Below are 20,486 nucleotides of genomic sequence, written 5' to 3'. Positions count from 1 at the left end.
GCCTTTTCTGTGGAGACTGAACAGGGAGGGTGGGTAGTGTAGGGCTGGGAGAGGTACAAATACTTACCTACTCCTTACCTGTGCGGTGCTGTGCTGTCTGCTGTGTCCTGGGCTGGTGCACTACTGATCCATCTGGTGCTGTCACTGCTGTGCTATCTGCTGTGTCCATGTGGGCTGGTGCTGTTGCTGATCCATCTGGGATGGTGCTGTACTGCCTGCTGCATTCATCTGGGCATGTGCTGTTCCATCTGGGCTGGTTCTATGCTGTCTAATGCGTCCATCTGGGCCCAAGTTCTGGACCCGAAAAAAAAAAAAAAATAATAATAATAATAATAATAATATATATATATATATATATATATTGTTTTTATTTTTTTTCTTTGTGTGCATGTTAGGCTTAGCTGAACAAGATACAGCAACGCAAACTAGTGCAGCCCGACTCCAGTCATCATCAATCTGTGCTCTGGGCCCAAGTTCCAAGTCAGTGAGGATGATTCTGTGGAATTGCACATGGAGGAGGATATTTTGGTAGTTGAAGGTGCTAAAGATGATGAGTATGTTGATGATAAAGATGTTGGTGATGAGGATGTCCTTTGTGTAAGTAAAGCAACAGCTGTTGCCCATGGATTGAAAAAGCCAAAGCCCATTGTTGTCATGCTGGGGCAAAAGACAAAAAAATCCACTTCTCACATGTGGAATTATTTCCGCCCCAATCCAGACAACAGTTGTCAAGCCATATGTAACCATTGGCAAGCAAGCGTGAGAAGAGGGAGTGACCTAAACCACCTAGGAACCTCCTCCTTGTTATGTCACTTGGAGCTCATTCATCAAATATCAAAGTGTATGTCGCCAAGTTCCAAAACTCAAAACGTAACAAGTCCAGTGTCACCTACTGGGATCCAAGCACCTTCGATCTCCACCACCAACACCTGCATCATCAACATCCTCATTCGTCATCGGGAGAAGTCCTGCTGCATCCAGTGTTGTTATTCGATGCATGATTGACTCCTTTCCTATCCGTGATTCTTCAGAAGGATACTTGATGACCATGGCTATTGCTGCTGCTGTTCCTGTGAGTGGATCTTCATCACAGAAGGGGAAACAATAGTTTGCAAGGGCAAACAAGTATGCAGCAATCACCCAGTTGCACAGTGGATTACTGGTGCCATAACAGCTATGCTGGTATTAGATGTGCGTCCAGTATCCGCCATTACTGCAGTGGGTTTTCAACAGTTAATTGAGGTCCTGTGTCTTCGCTACCAGATACCTTCTAGATTCCACTTTGCTAGAACAGCAATTCCAAGTCTGTACAAGGACATAAAAAAAACCTTATTAATGTCCTCAGAAATGCTGTTGTACCCACTGTCCACTTGACCACCAATATGTGTAAAGGTTGGACAGGGCAAACTAAGGATTACATGACTGTGACAGCCCATTGGGTAGGTGTATTACATACAACAGCAACAGCAGCAGCAACATCTACCAAAAGACAACTGATACAGAGGCAGGCTAATCTTTGTATAACTGGTTTCACTAAGAGGCATACCGGTGAGAACCTCTTAGAAAAACTCAGAGAAGTCATTGCTAAATGATGTAACCTACTTGGACTCTGCTCAGGATTTGTGACTTCAGACAATGCCATCAATATTGTGAGAGCATTACATGTGGGTGAATTCCAACACGTCCCATGTTTTGCTCACACAATTAATTTGGTGTTGCAACATTTTCTTTTAAAATCACAGGGGTGTGCTGGAGATGTTCTCAGTGGCCAGCAAAATATCCAGACATTTTAGACATTCAGCAACTGCTTGTTGAAAATTGCATTACCAGCAGCTACTGTTAAATTTGCCCTGCCATCTGCTGAAGCAAGAGGTAGTAACTCGTTGGAATTCTATCCTCTATATGCTTCAGTAGATGGAGGAACAGCTAAAGGCCATCCAGGGCTATACAATGGCCTATGGCATAGGCCATGGAGGGGGAATGCACCTTAGTCAAGCACAGTGGAGAATAATTTCCATGTTGTGCAAGGTTCTCAAACCCTTTGAACTTGCCACATGTGAAGTTAGTTTAGACACTGCCAGCTTGAGTCTGGTCATTCCCCACATCAGACTTCTGCAAAAACAGCTGGAGAAACTGAAATGGAGCGATTGCGCAAGGTATGCTGGACTGGTGGATCAAGCCCTTGATTCACTTCATAAGGATCCAAGAATCATCAATCTATTAAAATTTGAAAAATATATTTTAGCGACCATTTTGGATCCTAGGTTTAAGTCCTACCTTTTGAGTTTTTTCCAACAGACCAAAATCTAAAACTATGCAAAGAGCTGTTGATAAAAAAATTGTCAGCTGCAGCCACATGTGAAACTCCATCATCTGCTCCTTCAGTTTCTGCAGCTGCCAGGAAAAAAACTCAATTTTCCTTACAGAATGCCTGCTGGTAATGCAGATTGTTCATCAAACAATGACATCTGGTCAGGCCTGAGAGAACTGCCTACTAGTGACATGTCTACTAACATTACTATGTGTGATACGGTCTCCATTCACAGAATGGTGGAGGACTATTTCAGACATAGCATCCTAATAGGTATGTCATACAGTCCCTTTCAGTACTGGCAGGAAAAAGAGGCAATTTGGAGTCCCATACACAAACTTGCTTTGCATTACTTAAGTTGGCCACCCTCCAGTGTGTACACCAAAAGAGTTTTCAGTGCAGCTGGCAACCTTGTCAGTGATCGGCATAGGAGGTTACTTCCTCAAAATGTGGAAAAGATGATGTTCATTAAAATGAATTACAAATTCCTTGAGGAAGACCTCTACCAACAATTACATAAAAAAATGACAGAGGTGCCTATGGTGGATTCCAGCGGGGATGAATTAATATTGTGTGAAGAAGAGGATGTACACAGTGATGGGATGATGAGGACGAGGACATCGACAACTTGTAATGTAAAGCCAGTTTGTTTATGGGATCATTTTCATCTCCATGTCCAATGCACATTGGCAGCTTGTTTTATGGAGGTCCAAACAAACCAATCATTTCAGCCACAATTGGCTGTCGCTGAAATGATTGGTTTGTTAAACTGTGAATGTCCTGTTTCGTATTCAACATTAGGGTGGGTGGGAGGGCACCTTTTTCCTTTCCATTATGTGCTGGTTGGGGCATTGCTGTCTGATATTTTAAATTAATGTTATGTTGGTTTAGGAACCAATGATTTGTTTTTTAATGCATTTATTATCAATTTTACAATTATTCAGAAAGGGGCTGCACCTAATGAATTGTTTTTGAATTAATTTATCATCAATTTTATAGCCAGGGGCAGCACCAATAAATTTCTTTGTATTACTTATTCAGGCAGGTGATGCACTCAATGATTTATTTTTACATTTATGTATTATCAATTTTACAGCCAGGAGGTACACCAATGAATTTATTTTTATTATTAATTATTCAGCCTGGGGCTGCACCGATGAATTGTTTTTAAATTAATTTATTATCAATTTTACAGCCAGGGGCTGCACCAACTATCAATTCTTCAATCCTCAAGGGTATCCCAACCATCATCTTTGCACAGTCCTCAACTGTAATAATAATTATATCAATCAGTTTTGAGCCAGCAAGCTGGATGCAACCTTTGGCCCTTTAACTAGATGAAAAAAATCAATATTGTGAGCTGTGAGGTGATCAAAATTGACTGAAAATTAGTGTAAATAAATGTTATTGAGGTTATTAATACCATAAGAACAAAAAAAGGCCCATTTTATGTGATTTTAGCTGTTTTTTATTTTTTAAGAAAAAAACAAAACATGGAGGTGAGGTTTTGGCAAAACCAATCCTGATCCAAAACCAGGGGAGATCCAGATCCCAAACCAAAACATGGGGGTCGACGTACATCTGTAATTAAAATAATGATCTGCAAAACTAGCAGACTAGAGAAGAGTAGCAAAAACAAGTAATAGACTTTCTGCAGAATTATAAATACTAGCCTTACAATTTACTCTTTCTGATATTATATTAACAGAAATAAAAAACACAAATATTATAAATGCAGTATTATCCACAGCAAATTAAAATTTTAGAAAGTACTTTATATAGTTTATTTATAGTACAATACAGTACTTCTCAACTCCAGTCTTAAAGTACCTCTGACAGGTCATATTTTCTGAATTTCTTCAATCTTGCAGAGGTGAGTTAATCTATATTGGTAGGTCAGTAATTATCCTATCTGTTTACACAGATAAAAATCCTCAAAACATGACCTGTTGGGGTACTCAATAACTGAAGTTGAGAACCACTGGCCTAATAAATAATAACTTTGGGGCTAACTAAGCATTGCATGCAAGGGCATTGCTGAATGCAGATTCACGATTATCTGGAATCTGCACGTGCTCAGGACCTGTTCTGTGAATGTGCAGAATGGGTCTGTGAGATTGCACGCAGACCCTTCTATGCCTCTGCCTGACTGACAGGCAGACAGGGCGGTCAGGGGGCAGAGTTGTCCGGCATTTCCTGAATTGGGGACGTGCTCATCCCATTTTCCAGGAGTGGAAATGCCAGGGGCTGCATCCACAGGTGCAGTTTCCTGGCCTTGCAAGCCAGCCATCCTGAGAAAGCTGAAGCTTGCTTAGCTGGCTGGTGGTGCGGCACCATCCACCCTCATGTCCGAAGGTTGCGATGCTAATCCCAGCCTGCGACCTTGGTCACAGTGCTGGCATTGCAAATTCAGCAGGGGGTGGGCATAAGGAGCAACTTGACCCCCTGTCCTAAACCCAGGATGAGAGTCTTTAAAATCAGGTAAAAAATAAACAATTATACTGTAAGTGATTGTTATCAAACAATACAATATAAGATAAAAATAAGATACTGAGGTGCCTATTCATCATTGCGTAATAATCATTAGTGATAATTATGTATTGAATTTGCTGTGTGTTCAAAGACTTGTTCGAAGGCATTTATTATGCCTCATTAACTAAAGTATCACTTCCGAATAGCTGCTCTTTTCTACGGAGTCAGCTTTTCAGAATTGTGGTACTTTTCTCATTTATCTGTGCTATCTCCGCTGCCAGCCAACAGCCTCTGCCTGTCTCCACTCTCCCTGCCTGCAGCCCCTGCTCCTTGTATCCCCAGTGAAGATTATTGGTTGCCGAACACCATCAAGTTCTGAAAAAAAAATATTTTTCGGAACTTGATGAATGGCCCTGACACTTACTTTACACAAGAAAATGTGTAAATGTTAATGTGCACATGCTTTTGTGAAAAATAACTGATGAAAATTAAGTCAGATGTAACCTAAATTTCCTACAATGAAAAGCAATAGGCAATCTGCTAATTACAGTACAAAGTGTATTACCATTTCTTACAATAGGAAAATCATTAAAAAGTGCTTTTTTGAAGTGCCAGGATAACAGAATAATAAAATATTGTTTCTGCCAAATAGAATGCAATGCTTTATATGGAGGCCAATTCTCTTATTAAACAGTTTTAGAAGCTGCCATGAAGAAATGCTGTGTGCTGTTATAATCAAAACCACATAGTGGAAAAATTCCATCCTCAACTGACCTTCAAGAATCATCTCCCCAAACTCTAAAGCATGTGCAAATCAAAGCTAAATTAAATAATATTTTTATGATTTAATTTTATGTCTTTTGGTGTGGTTGTAATTGGACATTGAAAATTACTTTTAAGCTTCTTGCACCATTTACTGTAGTAGAATTTTATATTGGATATCAGACAATAAATTGTAGATTTGACTTGAGATAGACTTGACATAAAAGCCATAATGACTTCATAATGTCATAACTTATTTAGAACACACATGGGGCTAAATAATAAACTATATAATACTTTAATTTACAAGTTAGTCTTAAAGCAATAACATGCAGTATAGGTTTTTCAGTATGTGTGAACATTTACTGATATAAATACAGTATTCCAATTACTATTTTAGACTATAGTTTTGCCAATGGTTTGGAATGCTGTACTGTAAATGCAGCTAATTAATATTTAAGACAGAAATATGCTAACAAATGATCTTATACAATTTAAAAAGTTTTTAGTGAAAACTAAATTGTTTACAAATGTTTAGCTAGAAGAGTTTATATTTTTAAGGTATTTTTTGAATTGTATGTAACTAATTTTGGAAACTGAATGTCTTGAAATATATATCTGGAGCATGATGCTTAGTAGACTTCAACAGCTTAACAATGTATAACATCTAGAAATAGCCTGCAACATTTTTGTAATGTGATTTTGGACCTTTGTAACCTAAGCAGTAATAACTTGCCGTGTTTGATATAGAAATCTGTCAGTAGTACTGACTACTGTATTCATTTACATGCTAATGCTTCTCATATGCATAAATAAGTTCCTATTTCAGTGAAAGTCTGCTTTCTAAATCGGCAAAGGTGTTATTTTATTAGTGTGCTTAAAGAAAATGCACTCATCTTTACATAATAAATATTCTGCCATTAATAGTTAGTTCTAAACAAGGTTTTTCTTTGACAACAATAGTAGTTCAAATTGTAATCTGTTTACAAGTGATTTCTAAGCAACTTTTATCAGCAAAGCATTTTATTTTTAAATTTAAATATATGGTTTTGTATAAAATTTAGTTGTTTTGTTATAATACATGTTAGAATGTTAGATCAATAAATAGCTAGAAATGAAAAGAAATCAAATTTACAAAACAGTAGACAGAAATCTGCTCCATGGCCTCAGATTATATTAACTTCCACTTACCCAAGGTGTCATTTTCATTCTACTGCACACTAATGTCTGTAAACCTATGTTACAAAAACTGTGAGAAATTGGAGTGAGGAGTTGAGATGCAATTTAGAGTCATTCAAAATGATTAAAGCAAAAAAGATGAAGGAGAAGCAGATCATTCGCACACAATTGACATAAAGGCTCTTGAATGACAATGGGGGAATATACAGTAATATTGAGACAAACATAAAAATGTAGAAAATTGATTGCATATAATGTGTTTATTCATTCTACTTTTTTACCTTTGGCTTCTCAAAATAAATGTGTGCTTATCCTTAGCATGTTTACTATTTTATTATTGTTTTCCTGCTACAGAGCAATAATGATTCATTTCTATAATCAATGTGATAAAGCACCCAAATGGTGGTGATTGTACTCTATCCACTGTACTTACCTTGCCCAATTAATAATAATACCATTGTAGTGTGGTGTGGTAAAAGGTAAACTGCACGATCATCTTGCAACAGGCAGTCTGTGCTATTCACCAATATAAATCATCTCCACCTGTACATCATCTGGGAGCTTGTTCTGCATATTTATATTTCTTTCAATTAATAATATATTTTAGCATTACTCCTGAGTTTATCTCGCATGAATTCTACAAAGATGTCAATCTAGCAAATTTTATTCCACTTCGAGAAAACTTAGTAACACCATCGCAGAATATAGTTAGTCAGTAGAGCTGAGATTACTTATTTCAGAAATTCTAGATATGGATGAGAGAAATTCCAGTGTAACTTTAGGCACATTTGGTTTTGAGATACAACAGAGCATTCAGCAGAGGTAAAAAGTTCCAGTGCTACTTTCTTCAATTTCCACTTTTGCTCTTTAAAAGCAAATTTCATAAAATGTAAGTATATGAGGGAGATACATTTTAGTGTAGTTACTCCAGAAGTCAGTCAGAAAAGAGAAATGTCACACTCTGTATTAGGACTAAATGATTGAATTGGTCTCAGCACTTTAGCCACCATAAAATGATGTACAGTTGCACTTAATTAAATATTCCCTTACATACTGTATAGATCTGGGATTCATCTCTAGTAATTTGACAGGGAAAGGAGAATAGAACGGACTCTGTGTGGGGGCAAAACCTGAAAAAAATATGTCTTGTAAAATATAATTTTTAATCAGTGATGGCTCCAGATGTAGGGCTGCAGTGCAGTCCAAAATTCAAATAGGGGGAACAGCACCAACTGCCAGTGATTCCCATCTGGTGATGTTTGGCAGCTATGGGGTGGCAGTTGGTGTGGCTCCCTTATTTTAATTTTGGACTGTTCTTTAGCCCCACCTCTGGAGCCACCACTGCTTTTAATTAATTATTTTAATAGGTAGGATCAATAATAAAAACAATATTATGTCAACCAATAACATTGCATACTCTGTCAAAGGTAACATTTCCAAAAACAAACATATCTGTTTAATAAAAAAACAATCAAACAGTATGCCACTGTAAAATAGTATAACCTCTGCCTGCATTTATAGTATAACCTCTGCTTGCACTTATGCATGTATCATATGGAAGCACAAAGAAGGCAACCTAAATGATCTATTCATCAATCAGAAAGAATATCAATATGTCATCAAGACAAAGAAATCATTATTCTGCATGTCAACACAATTTCCCAAGATATGGTAATATCAAAATTATGTTTATATCCACCTGGACCAATATACCTCTTCAATTACATATACATCACATATCACTTAGTTTTGAAATTAGGATCACCCATTATTGCTCAAACAAAAACAGAAGATAAATGAATGAATCATTCAACACTGCCTGTAAAATGCATTGCCATTTTAAGTGAGAATTAAATTTTTCTTTAATGCTTTATTTTTAAGCCTGATTTTTAACTTGTGATTCTGTATATTTAAATTCATTTATTATTATTATTATTATTATTATTATTATTATTACTACTCTAACCATTGTTGTCTACAATAGTGAAAATAATTTTAATATTTTAAAATTTTGGTAACCATGACAATAGTGAGTAGAATTATGATGACATTAATCGAACTAACAAATCTAAATAATACATTATTTGATTATTCATTCTCAGTTTTTTGTTGGGTCATCCCTTATTTGCCAACTGTAGCCCAAATTTCCTGTTTGAGTAAGAGGGTGTTTGACCACTTATATCCTAAGTGTTAACACTACCTTTAAAAGTCCTTTATTGCTCAGCTCCAATTTATGGAGAGTAAGGGAATAGTTTTGCATAGCAGAAATGTCACAATTAAATTTTGCTCTATTAAGTATCCTTCACAATGACAGAGACACTCTCCAGTTTTCAACAGAAATTCAATCTGTCAAATTCTCACTTTAAAATATTTACAACTTCATCACTCTATTATGTTATTTACTTCTAACACCCTTCAGTTGCCTGCTGATGATGCCTTAATGGATTTACTGCACTTTTTTACCTCTCATCCATATAAAATTGAACTAATCTAAGTAAATTTGATACAATATACTACCTCTGACTCTTGCCTCAAAGCCTATGAGGTCTGCCACTCATTAATCCCAACTACCATTGATAGGAATATTCCATTAAATATTTTGTCAATACTCTTTCTTATTTGCATACCTCAACATTGCAAGAATGACATATTTAATTATTAACTGGGTCTATATTACTCTTTACCATAGAAAACACTATGAACCAGATAAAATTAGGATTTTTTTTTAAATGCAAACAGGAAAATACTACTGTGTATATAAGTGTTTTAATCTTATATAAATGGTATAGTGGTGTGATTCCTGCTCAAGTATCCTATCTGCATGTTGCTTTGTCATTTTTAATCCTTTGGTGTTCCTACTCTTCACTCAGCCCTGTCTTCATTGTTAGATGTGCATTACTAATCTAGCTTCTACTGATATACTTCAATAAAGACTAATCAAATTGATTTGTTTACTCTCTTTATAAGATAAACCTAGCTTAAAACACCTGTTTGGTTGTGTCCTTGGGGGAGATGTACTATAGTGGCAGGATAGCGCTGCTATAGCTCTTCCTGCTTCTCCTCTTTATCAAGTTGAAGCTATCTTGTAGATTGCAGCACTGGTAATGATGGGGGTGCATAGCACCCCTGTCACTTAAATCCCAAACCCACATTAAGACATGGGGGAGAAGTGGCATCAGCACATAAAGTGTGTTGAAACCACTAAACCCGATAACTCCCCTACATACATTTTCCCCTGAAGCACTTCATCTCCTTCTTATAACCCTACACTTCTCTATAGAAATAACCTTTGATGAGTCAAGCATGCTAATATATAATATGTACTATAATAATATTCAATATTTACTCATGCCTGCAAAACAGTTGGGCATCCCCTCCCCCACCTTTTTTTCTTTCTTTAACTATTCCCATTGTTGCTTTTTTAGGAAATGTTTTAATTGTTCTTACTATTGCAATGATATAACTATCAAAGGGATGCAGTTAGTATCTCAGCAGTCAGAATGCCGATGCTAAGAATACTGACTCTGGAATCCTGACAGCAGTCTGAATCCCAGCTCCAGAATTCCAACTGTCAGCAACCCAACAGTATGTCTAAGTGTTAGGTGGAGGGTTAGGTTTAGGTGTTAGGCTTCAAGGGGAGGGTTAGTGTAAGTCTGCGGGGAGAAAGGGTTATAGGGATAGGCTGTGGGATAGGTGGGTTAGGTCAAGGGGAGGGTTAGGGTTAGTATACTTACCTTCAGGTGGCAGGATCCTGACTGTCAAGATGACAATGTTGGTATTGTTATCTCCAGCATCCTGACCAATGGGATCCCATACCCAACCCCTATCAAGCATACTATAATGTTCTGTATCATGCTTTTGGTACTCTATGTTATTATCACTGTTTGGTAGACAACAGATGTTCAGATGCAGTTTTATCTGTTTATTTCTGATTTTTGAAACAATTAGAAAAAAAGCATTATAAACATCCATGACAATGTAAAAGATTCATGTTATATTCTGGAATACAATATATTAAATAATAGAAAATATACTAGTGAGAGGGGGTGTCAAGCAGGTTTAATCATTATTTAGAAGTACTGTAACCTTGAATTCTGCTTTCACCATATAAACAGAAAGAACTCAAATATGGGACCTGCTGACAGGCAAAATATTGAACCACTTGTGTCCAGCTGCATGACATGTCTCTGTACCTATAATGGTCTACACTACACAAAATAATTGGCACATTTATAGTATTGTCTGCCTCTGCAGTCAAGGCAACAATACAACACTGACAGAGAGGGACAAAAGGGCCTATTCATCATCAATTAATTTTTAGAAAAGCAGGTGAACAGATTCACTGCTCCTTCTGGAGTAGTGAAGTTGCTCATGGGGACAGCTGATTTTCAGATCAGCTTTCTCCGTACCGGAGCAATGATGAATTGTTCTGGTGTCCATGGTGAGTAAGAAAGTTAATAATCGGGGTCCATTTAGACATAACATCATGAATATACCCCAAAATATGGGGATGGCAAAGTGGTCAAAGAAATACCTGAAAGTGCTCAAGATAGTCTATAATCTCCCTTGCTCATTTTAGCAAGAATGAGGATAGGGGATATCAAACATTAGAATCCATATACAGTATGTTCATGGCTGAACAGATTCACACAAAACATTTTGCTGCTCTGTTTCATATTGTATAATCTACAATTCTTAAAAAATGACCTAAGCACAAGTGTTTTTCTTAAATGTTCACACTCCTCCTTTTGTACAATATACAGGGCCGGCGCCACCATTAGGCAGTGTTAGGCCTCTGCCAATGGGTGCCGGCCACTGGAGGGCACCACTTGTTGCCCATAATGACAGGCAGTGGGATTGTACAGTGCATGAGCTGGCTGAATAGGTAAGTTAAACACACTGATCTCTCGTTGACAGTTCTTCCCATGTGTGTTGTGAACTGCATGGCAGGAGGGGAGAGAGAAGGTGAGGGAGGGGGATGAAACATAACACAGGATGGATGTCAAACACTGCAGTCTCATCTCCACAACTCTTCTGCCCATGTTGTACACTGTACGGCAGGAGAGAGGGGAAAAGTGGGGGAGGGAGGAGGCTGAAAAGATAAAAGAGTGGATACTGCTCTACTCCCCTTGTTCAGGCACAGCTCTACTCTTATGCTTGTGTTGTACACTCGGCCATGACATGAAAGACGGAGAGGGGGTCGGCGGGTTCGACAGAGCTAAAAGAATCTATGGGGTCTAATTCATATCTTCTGTACCATTCCTCCTCTCTGCCTGCTTATTGCAAGTGCTGTACTGAGGAAGCCTGTGTACTAAGATAGTGAAGTTATCGTAAAGCTGAGTACTGACATTGGTAAATTTGAGCAGATCGAATTTCCCTTAACAAGTATGGGAAATGCTATCTGTTGACTTAAAAAATATGAATTGAATAGTTTGGAGGATAATTTAGTGAATTGTCCTCCAAACACTATTTGATAAATTATGGTGAAACTAAAATAATGTGAAAAGGGAGAGAAAACACCCTTTTTCACATTATTTTAGTTAAAATTATTTTGATTAATAGAGCCCTTAAGTGTGAAGTCCGTGCAGTGGCCGTGGCACTTTTAAAGCCAGCCGCAGCCACCGCTCTGTTAGTGACTGAGACTGTTTGCAGCAGCAGTACTGCACACTGTCTCCTCACTCCCTGGCCCCCGCAGCCACAGTGTTTGCCCTGTATCTGGCATGTTCAGTCAGGCTACCCTAGCCTACTGTGTCAGCACCAGCATTGATGTCATGTGCCACCTTCAGCACTCAAGCCAATGAATCAATTGCCCACCTGCTAGGCTGCCTCTGTACTACCCCCTTGGCTCAAGGAGAAGAGAATGTATGTTTGGATTGAGAGCTGGCTGCAGTGGAATATAATTTAAGTACAGTATGTGTGGTCAGTAAGTGTAATGGCTAATGGCACTATAGACAGTATATATTATACTGTCTGCAGTGCCATTGCACTTACTGACACATACATTTATTTATTTAATTATTTTTTTGGGGGGGCGACAATAGGCTGAAGTTCTGCCTAGGGAACTGGGAAACCTTGCACCAGCCCCGACAATATAATTATAAAATACAGTATGTTTAAACAAATATCTAAATAAAATAAAACAAAAGGAAACATACATTTATCACCTTAAATCTCACACTAGTGTGATGCCATGGGGCAGTTCTACTGGGTTGGCCTGGGGAGTCCCATGCCTTATATTTGTTCCATGGGAGTGTTAGGGATCTGCCTGATAGAGGTCACCTGGATGCAGTGGGCAGGCTCATAATTATGGCCATTATTATGCAACAAACCTCTTTGATGCTATTTAGCAGTTATATTATTAGGTTCAGCATGGTTAGAGTGTGCACTTGCATAATCAAAACTGAAAAAGTACAAACACTAAATGCTACTTATATTTTAATCGCTATACACTATTTTTTCTCAAATATTATGAAATTAAAAACACACAATATAGAATCATATCATATGCATGAATGTGTTTAAACATATGAATTTAACATATGAATTATTATCCCAGTAATTTTACTGATTTAACTCATTCTCTTCCTCCCTGTTACATACTCATCAAACATCTTCTCATTCAGCATTTGAGCAGTAAGGGTATCTATTTACCACAGAAGAAGATAGTGCTCAAACTTTAGCAATGCTGGAATCAAAAACTTTTGGGGAGTTGTATCAAACCTTTGAGAGATATAAAATGGAGAGAGATTAAGTACCAACCAATCAGAATTTAACTTCCATTTTACAGGCTATGTTTAAATAATGTCAGTTAGTAGCTGAAAGGTTGGTACTTTATCTCTCTCCATGATTTGATACATCTTACCCCATATTTTGATAGATGTTGTTCTCTTTATCCTATCTACTATCATTGGGATTGACCTACAAAGTAAAAGCTTCCCTATAATGAAAAAACAAAGTTGATGCTCTCTCAGACAAACAAAGAATTCAATATCTCTCAAAGAAGATAATTAACTTTAAATGGGGGAAACTATACACTACTGAGCAAAAATAGAAATAAAATGAAAGCACTTGCTACAACAGGTTGAGTCACCCATATCCAAAATGCTTGGGACGAGGGGTATTTTGGATATCGGAATATTCCGTATTTTGGAAATTTGCATACCATAATGAGATATCTTTGGAATGGGACACACATCTAAACACAGAATGCATTTATGTTTTATATACACCTTATACACACAGCCAGCAGATAATTGAATACAATATTTTGAATAATTTTGTGGCACAATGTTTGTGTGCATATATGAAATTAATCTATGTTTCAAGTACTCCCTATACACAAAACCTGAAGGTAATTTTATACTTTGTTTTTAATAATTTTGTTCTTAGAAAAAGTTTGTGGAGATTGAACCACCAAAAAGCAAAGGTTTCACTATGTCAGTCAAGCTAAAAAAAATTCCATATTTCGGAATATTCCATATTTCGGAATTTTTGGATATGGAAGACTCAACCTGTATATGGTTTACTAATATTATAGTCATTTAAAAAATAATTTAATAGCATTTGTTTGAAAATGATATGGTATACAGACGTGTCCCCCTTCAACTACCCTTAAATTCTGACAAGAACCTCTCTGTTTTATGAGTTTTAGGCATCCAAACATCTAACAAGTGGAAATACACAGTGCATCTGCTTAGTGGCTCATGTACCAATCCCAGACCACTGGCTTAACCAAACCCATTTCTTAAGAAATTCCAAAAACAGTTATTTAATATAATATGATAAGTACTTACAGTAAAATTAAATATATCACAAGTTAGTTCAAAACAATTATAATACTATAAAACTGATAACTGAACTATGCTATATGAGTACTTTTTATATTAAATGAATAGTATATTGCATTCACAGCTTCACCATACTGGAACTCCACAATATTTATAAGTGAAGCACAGAATGATGTGATATAACAACAAACTAGTCCTGATGTTACAGCAAAGTCCATGCTGTAGATAGCAGTGATATAGCTGTAAACAGGTGTGGTCTCATTAATTTCCAAGTCGTTAACATATTCTTAGGTGATATCACTTCTTGGTATAGGCTGTATTACACAGTCTTCTGGAGTATTGTAAATAATTTTTTATCATTCTTTTTTTTTTTTTCTAACATCTAGCAGCCAAGTCATAATTAATTGTAAGTTAACCATAATAATTAAGCCACATTGCATGGAGAAAAAAGCAGATATCCTCATGTTATGACGAATTATACATATTTATGCAACCACTCTTCCCCCAATAATAAATGTTATCAGTGGTCACATGCCTGGTGCAAGAGATAATTCTGACAACAGACAAATCAGTGCATGTGCACACCTCTGCACAGTCCACAATTCCATTGATATGCCCTTGACTTGCCCTCACTTAACTTGGCCTACTAGCTTTTCAGCATTAGATAGACTCTGAATGACCATTAGATTTCTGCACTTGACCATGGAGGGTGGATATTAGTGGACACTGGGTGGCCACTGCATGCTGGTAGGAGTGGGCCCCTGGCTGGGCCTATCATTGGCCTGTCAGTGTCAGTCAGCAGCCAGTAACTCACTTTTATATCATGCAGTGTTACCATGGGCCTGGGAGGTAGTAGTAGGTGGGTGGTAGATGCAGGTGCTGGGTAGGCCACTGGAGTGTCCAGGCCCGGGACTCCAGTCTTGGCAGCCCCCCTGATGGCAGCCCTTCAGCCAGTGGCTGAACTGCATCTACCTACTGTGAGGGGATAGGGGGCACCAAAAACATGAGTGTCGGGCCCCAAGATTTATTTTGCCAATCTCTGGCTGTTTGTTAATGATCTGCTGACACTTACTGGTTCATTTTAGTCACTTGGGTATAGATTATGCTTTTTTGGAGTGTACTAAAGCATTTTTTCTTGCAAACACAAAATAGTTAGTCTTTTGTGTATTAGAGAGGTTTTTGTAATTTACATCATGCCTTTTAAATGCATTTTTTGCACATAAGATAAATGATTGTCAACATAGGTGCAAATGGGCTGTAACTTATTTTTTATGTGTGTCTTGTACTGCATAAGCCAGACGTGTGTAACACTCTTGAGATGGATAAAATTCTGACACAGCAATAAAATCTGTGTATATAATTGTTGCACATATAATACATCTATCTGGAATTACACCTTTAAGTGTCACCACACTTGTAACAGAAGAAATTCAATACACAGAGATTAAGATCTATTTACTGGTGCATGTCAATAAAAGATTACATATAACAGCCTCAGAATATAAAAATATAATGCTTCCTCTTATTTCTGTTAAATAAATAAAAGACAGTCTATTGTCTTGAAATAGATAAAAGTAAACTACTGTAAGTTGCAGTGTATTAAACATGTGTAAGATCTTGCTCAGTGGAAACGACAACTGGAAAATTTATGATCCCTAACATATTCCACAAATCCCAGGAAAATTAATAACCCAAAAAGTTACCACACATGACTCATCCCCTATAGGAAATGCACTACTAGACATAAGTACAGTACACTACTTTAATGCATATAATAGCTTATATCACTTGACTCTTCGATGTCTATTTATTGAAATATGTGGAAGCCGCTTCATAATTACTGACTTTTCTAGCATATTTTACTACGTTGTATTTTTATGAAAACTCTTGCTCAGACAGACAGGCCTGCAGTGACTTTTTTTGCAAAATGTTGCGACAGCAAAAGATGGCCACACAAAGTGGGTACCGATGTAGAAAGCAGGAAGATAAATGTCTCTTTCCTGCTTTTCTCCAGTGACAGGAGACATACTGTACCACCATTTTACAACATTTTTCTATATTTTAGGCTTTCTCCAGCTAAAATACTAGAGAAAAACCTTTTTTTAAGTTTACTAAATAGACCACTTGATCTTTATTTCTCTCAATGTTTTCTCCACAGTATATTCTGCAAATTTGGGCTTCCACAGAAATTGCCCAAAAAGCTAAAAAGTAAGAGTGTCGTTATTTTTGATAATTAATTTTTCAAATTAACAACACTTTATTAATTTAAAGAAATAAATCTGAAATGCATTATGAGTATTACTCTTTTTGGGTAAATTCTGTGCGAGCCCTAAGTGCACTATATATTCTCCTGGGGTATGCAGAATATTTGAAGGATTGTACACTTTCCAGTCAGTAGGAATCATTTGATTTTTTTGTTGTTGTTTCTAAACTTTGATTGGCCAGTGCCAAAATTAGACCTTAATCTCTGTACATGTGCCATTTTTGCCAACCTCAACACATCACACACTTTGCAGATGGATAGATTAGACTATTATGTGAAACTTTTGGATAATAAATTTGGTTCCTTTTGTGACCAATTCTGCATCAACAACACAGTAGCTATGAAATTGGTGTAATTGCAGAGCTACAGTACTTTAGTAAATAACCTTGACTAATTTTTCCCCTTTGTCTCACTTGTTAAAATGACATGTTGAGATTTTTTTTGCTGTTGTTTAAGTCTGATTTCTTTTCAGCAAATGCATTTTTTATGCTCAAATGTGACTGTGTGTTCACAAATGAATTCTCCATAGACAGTGTTTATTTGTTTTATTTCTTTCAACTCACACATTGGCTGTAGTACTTCCTAAATCCCCTTTCATAAATATTGGCAGACCTTCAGGGCTTAAACATGACAGCCAGGTGTAAAATTACTGTTCTGCATCAGAAATAAAACATAGAAGGTCTTTTTCTCTGCACTTGTTTTGTGAACTCATGCAGTACAGCTTACAATATGTTTCATTTACAAATTTAGTGGCAAGTGTGCTTTCCTGAGACTTACAGTATCTGAGGTTAGAAGGTGTTACAGTTTAATGTGCTTTAGGAAGAAATCATTATTCTATCAATTTCTAGCACTCTATATCCATGGAAAAAAAGATCCATAAAATCACAACTAATAAAACATACTGTATACAAAAATGTATAAAAAATATGCATGTTAACTCTAGTATTAAGTGTGCTGTCATATAATATACTTGGCAAACTCTTTAATAATACAACCCCATTCTTAAAAATGTAAACCTAAAGGTTTTATAAAGTACTGTTGTATTAAAGATGTATTTAGCCATACTGACTAATTAATAGGCATGTAGAACAAGTTAAATAGGAACCAATTTTTATGTAATATTTATATAATGATAGTAAACTTGTACTGTAAGATGAATACTTTAGAAGGTGATATTTAAAAGGTAATTCAGGTAGACCACTGCTTCCAATCATGGCCATTAGGCTGTGTCTCATATCAGGTATAGTGCCATAACATAAGTTGTAAGATGGTGGGGCTGGCAGAAACATGGTCAAGCATTAAGAAGCATAGTGTGATAGATTTATGTGTCTAAAGAGAACATCAGCAACTGAAATGCATCACCAACTTGTTGAGGTGTACAGAGATAATGTCATGTCATGGAAACAGGATTGGGTTTGGTGCATAGCCTTTGATAATGGCAGGTCAGATGTTCAAGATTAGCAGCATCCAGGCGGCCAAGCATTTCCACCATAGATGACAATTTATGCTGAATTGAAGGTCTGATTCAAAAGGACATACTCATTTGAGCAAGTGATATTGCTGACAAATGGAACATCTCAGTGGGTACTATGCATAACATCATTCATGAGCAACTAGGGTACAGGAAAAAATGTTCACGCTGGGCACCAAAGCAACTCACAGAAGTTCACAAAGCCAATAGGATGGGTTTATCTGCCGTGCACTAGCTGCGGTACAATGAGGAGGAAGTGCAGTTCCTGCAGCATATAGTTACAGGTGGTGAAATGTGTGTGCATCATGTGACACTGGATATAAAGCAAGCATCCATGACATGGAAACACGCATCATCCCCACCTTCCAAAAAATTAGAAACAACTGCATCAGCAAAGGTCATTGCGACAGTATTTTTGGATCACAAGGGTGTGCATCTTGTTGATTTCCTCACCAAGGGAGATACTGTGAATCCTGTGTGCTATTGTGACACATTGAGCCAGTTGCGGAGGGCAATTAATTGAAAATGACCTAGGTTGTTGTGAACAGACATTGTATTGCTGCACAATAATGCCAGGCAACACTCAGCCAATTGCAAGTGAGAGTTATTATGGCACTAACATTGAATGGTACTGGAACATCCTCCCTACAGCCCTCGCCTGGCACCATGTACTTACCTCCTCTTTGGACCATTGATGTATCACCTGAGTGAAAGGAGATTCACAACCAACAGTGAAGTTCAGCAAACAGTCATGTCCTGGCTTCAGGCAATTTCTTTTATGATGTGATAGATGCCATGGTCTACCATTGAAATAAATGCTTAGATAAGTATGTGGAAATATAATCCGTACCAATGCCATACTATTGATTATATATATATATATATATATATATATATATATATATATAGTACAAAACTGGCCGGCACTCCACAAAAACTTCAATAATTGCCCGGGTGCCATCCAATGGAAAAAATACCAAACATGTATACAAAATAACAGCGGCACTCACAGGACTTTGATAAAGAAGACTCACGACACAGCAGGTCAAAGTTCAACGTTTCAGTCTGGCGACTTTTATCAAGAACGGTTCTTGATAAAAGTCGCCAGACTGAAACGTTGAACTTTGACCTGCTGTGTCGTGAGTCTTCTTTATCAAAGTCCTGTGAGTGCCACTGTTATTTTGTATATATGTATATATATATATATATATATATATATATATATAGAATAGCGAAAGCCTGGCACTCAAAGTCCAAACATAACGTCGGTGCCTTCTGCATAAAGTACAAACATGCAGTCACAAAAGGGAGCAGCGACACTCGTCGAAAAAAACACAAATAAAGCAGGGTTGAATAAACCTCTAATGTCACTTTGAAGTGACATTAGAGGTTTATTCAACCCTGCTTTATTTGTGTTTTTTTCGACGAGTGCCGCTGCTCCCTTTTGTGACTATATATATATATATATATATATATATGAGTTTAATAAATTGATGCAATGAGCGATCCTTGTTTATTGAACCACCCTCATAACTGTGTTGAAAGGGAGCTCTGGTAAGTGTGTTGATGAATATGTAATGAACAGCACCAAAGCAGGCTCAAAGGCACCCTGTGCCAGTGCACCCCCTGAGTTTCTTGCATCATGATGTTATGTGCATGATGCCATTATGTTGCACAGAGGGGGGTTGGGCTGGCAGCACCTGTAAGTGCAGCTCTGACCAAAGCATCCTAAGGATGCTCTGATCAGCTGTCTGGAGCATATAAAGAATGCTCTGGTGGTGCAGCAGCATTGATCCTGGATTCCTGGCTAAAGGGTGCTATTCATGGTACCCTGTACAGCAGCACAAGTCGCACACCACTAGTAACGACCCCGGTAATGAATTTCCCATATTTTTTATGTCTTTATAATTAAAATTACAGATGAGTGGTTTGGTTTTCCTGATAACTGAACATACCCAAATGTTAGGGTTCTGAGTCAAATCCAAGATCAAACTCAAATTACTTTTGGGGTTACAAGTAGAACCGAGTCTTGGCTGGGGCCTGCTGTAAGTTTGGAACTTGGCTTGAAAAATAAATCTCAGGTTTTGGATTGCATTTAAACAGGTCCAATTTGCATGCTTTTAGGTTTTTATCAATTTTTAAAGAAACCCAAAACCAAAACAGAGAAGAGAGTGGTTTTGTCAAAACCAAACTCACAACACAAAGGCCTGCAAACATCTTTGTAGTATAATGATCTAAGTA

The sequence above is a fragment of the Taudactylus pleione genome, unplaced genomic scaffold, assembly GCF_031769625.1.
Source record: "Taudactylus pleione unplaced genomic scaffold, aTauple2 ptg000083l, whole genome shotgun sequence".
Classification (NCBI taxonomy): domain Eukaryota; kingdom Metazoa; phylum Chordata; class Amphibia; order Anura; family Myobatrachidae; genus Taudactylus; species Taudactylus pleione.
This window is presented reverse-complemented; position numbering follows the sequence as displayed.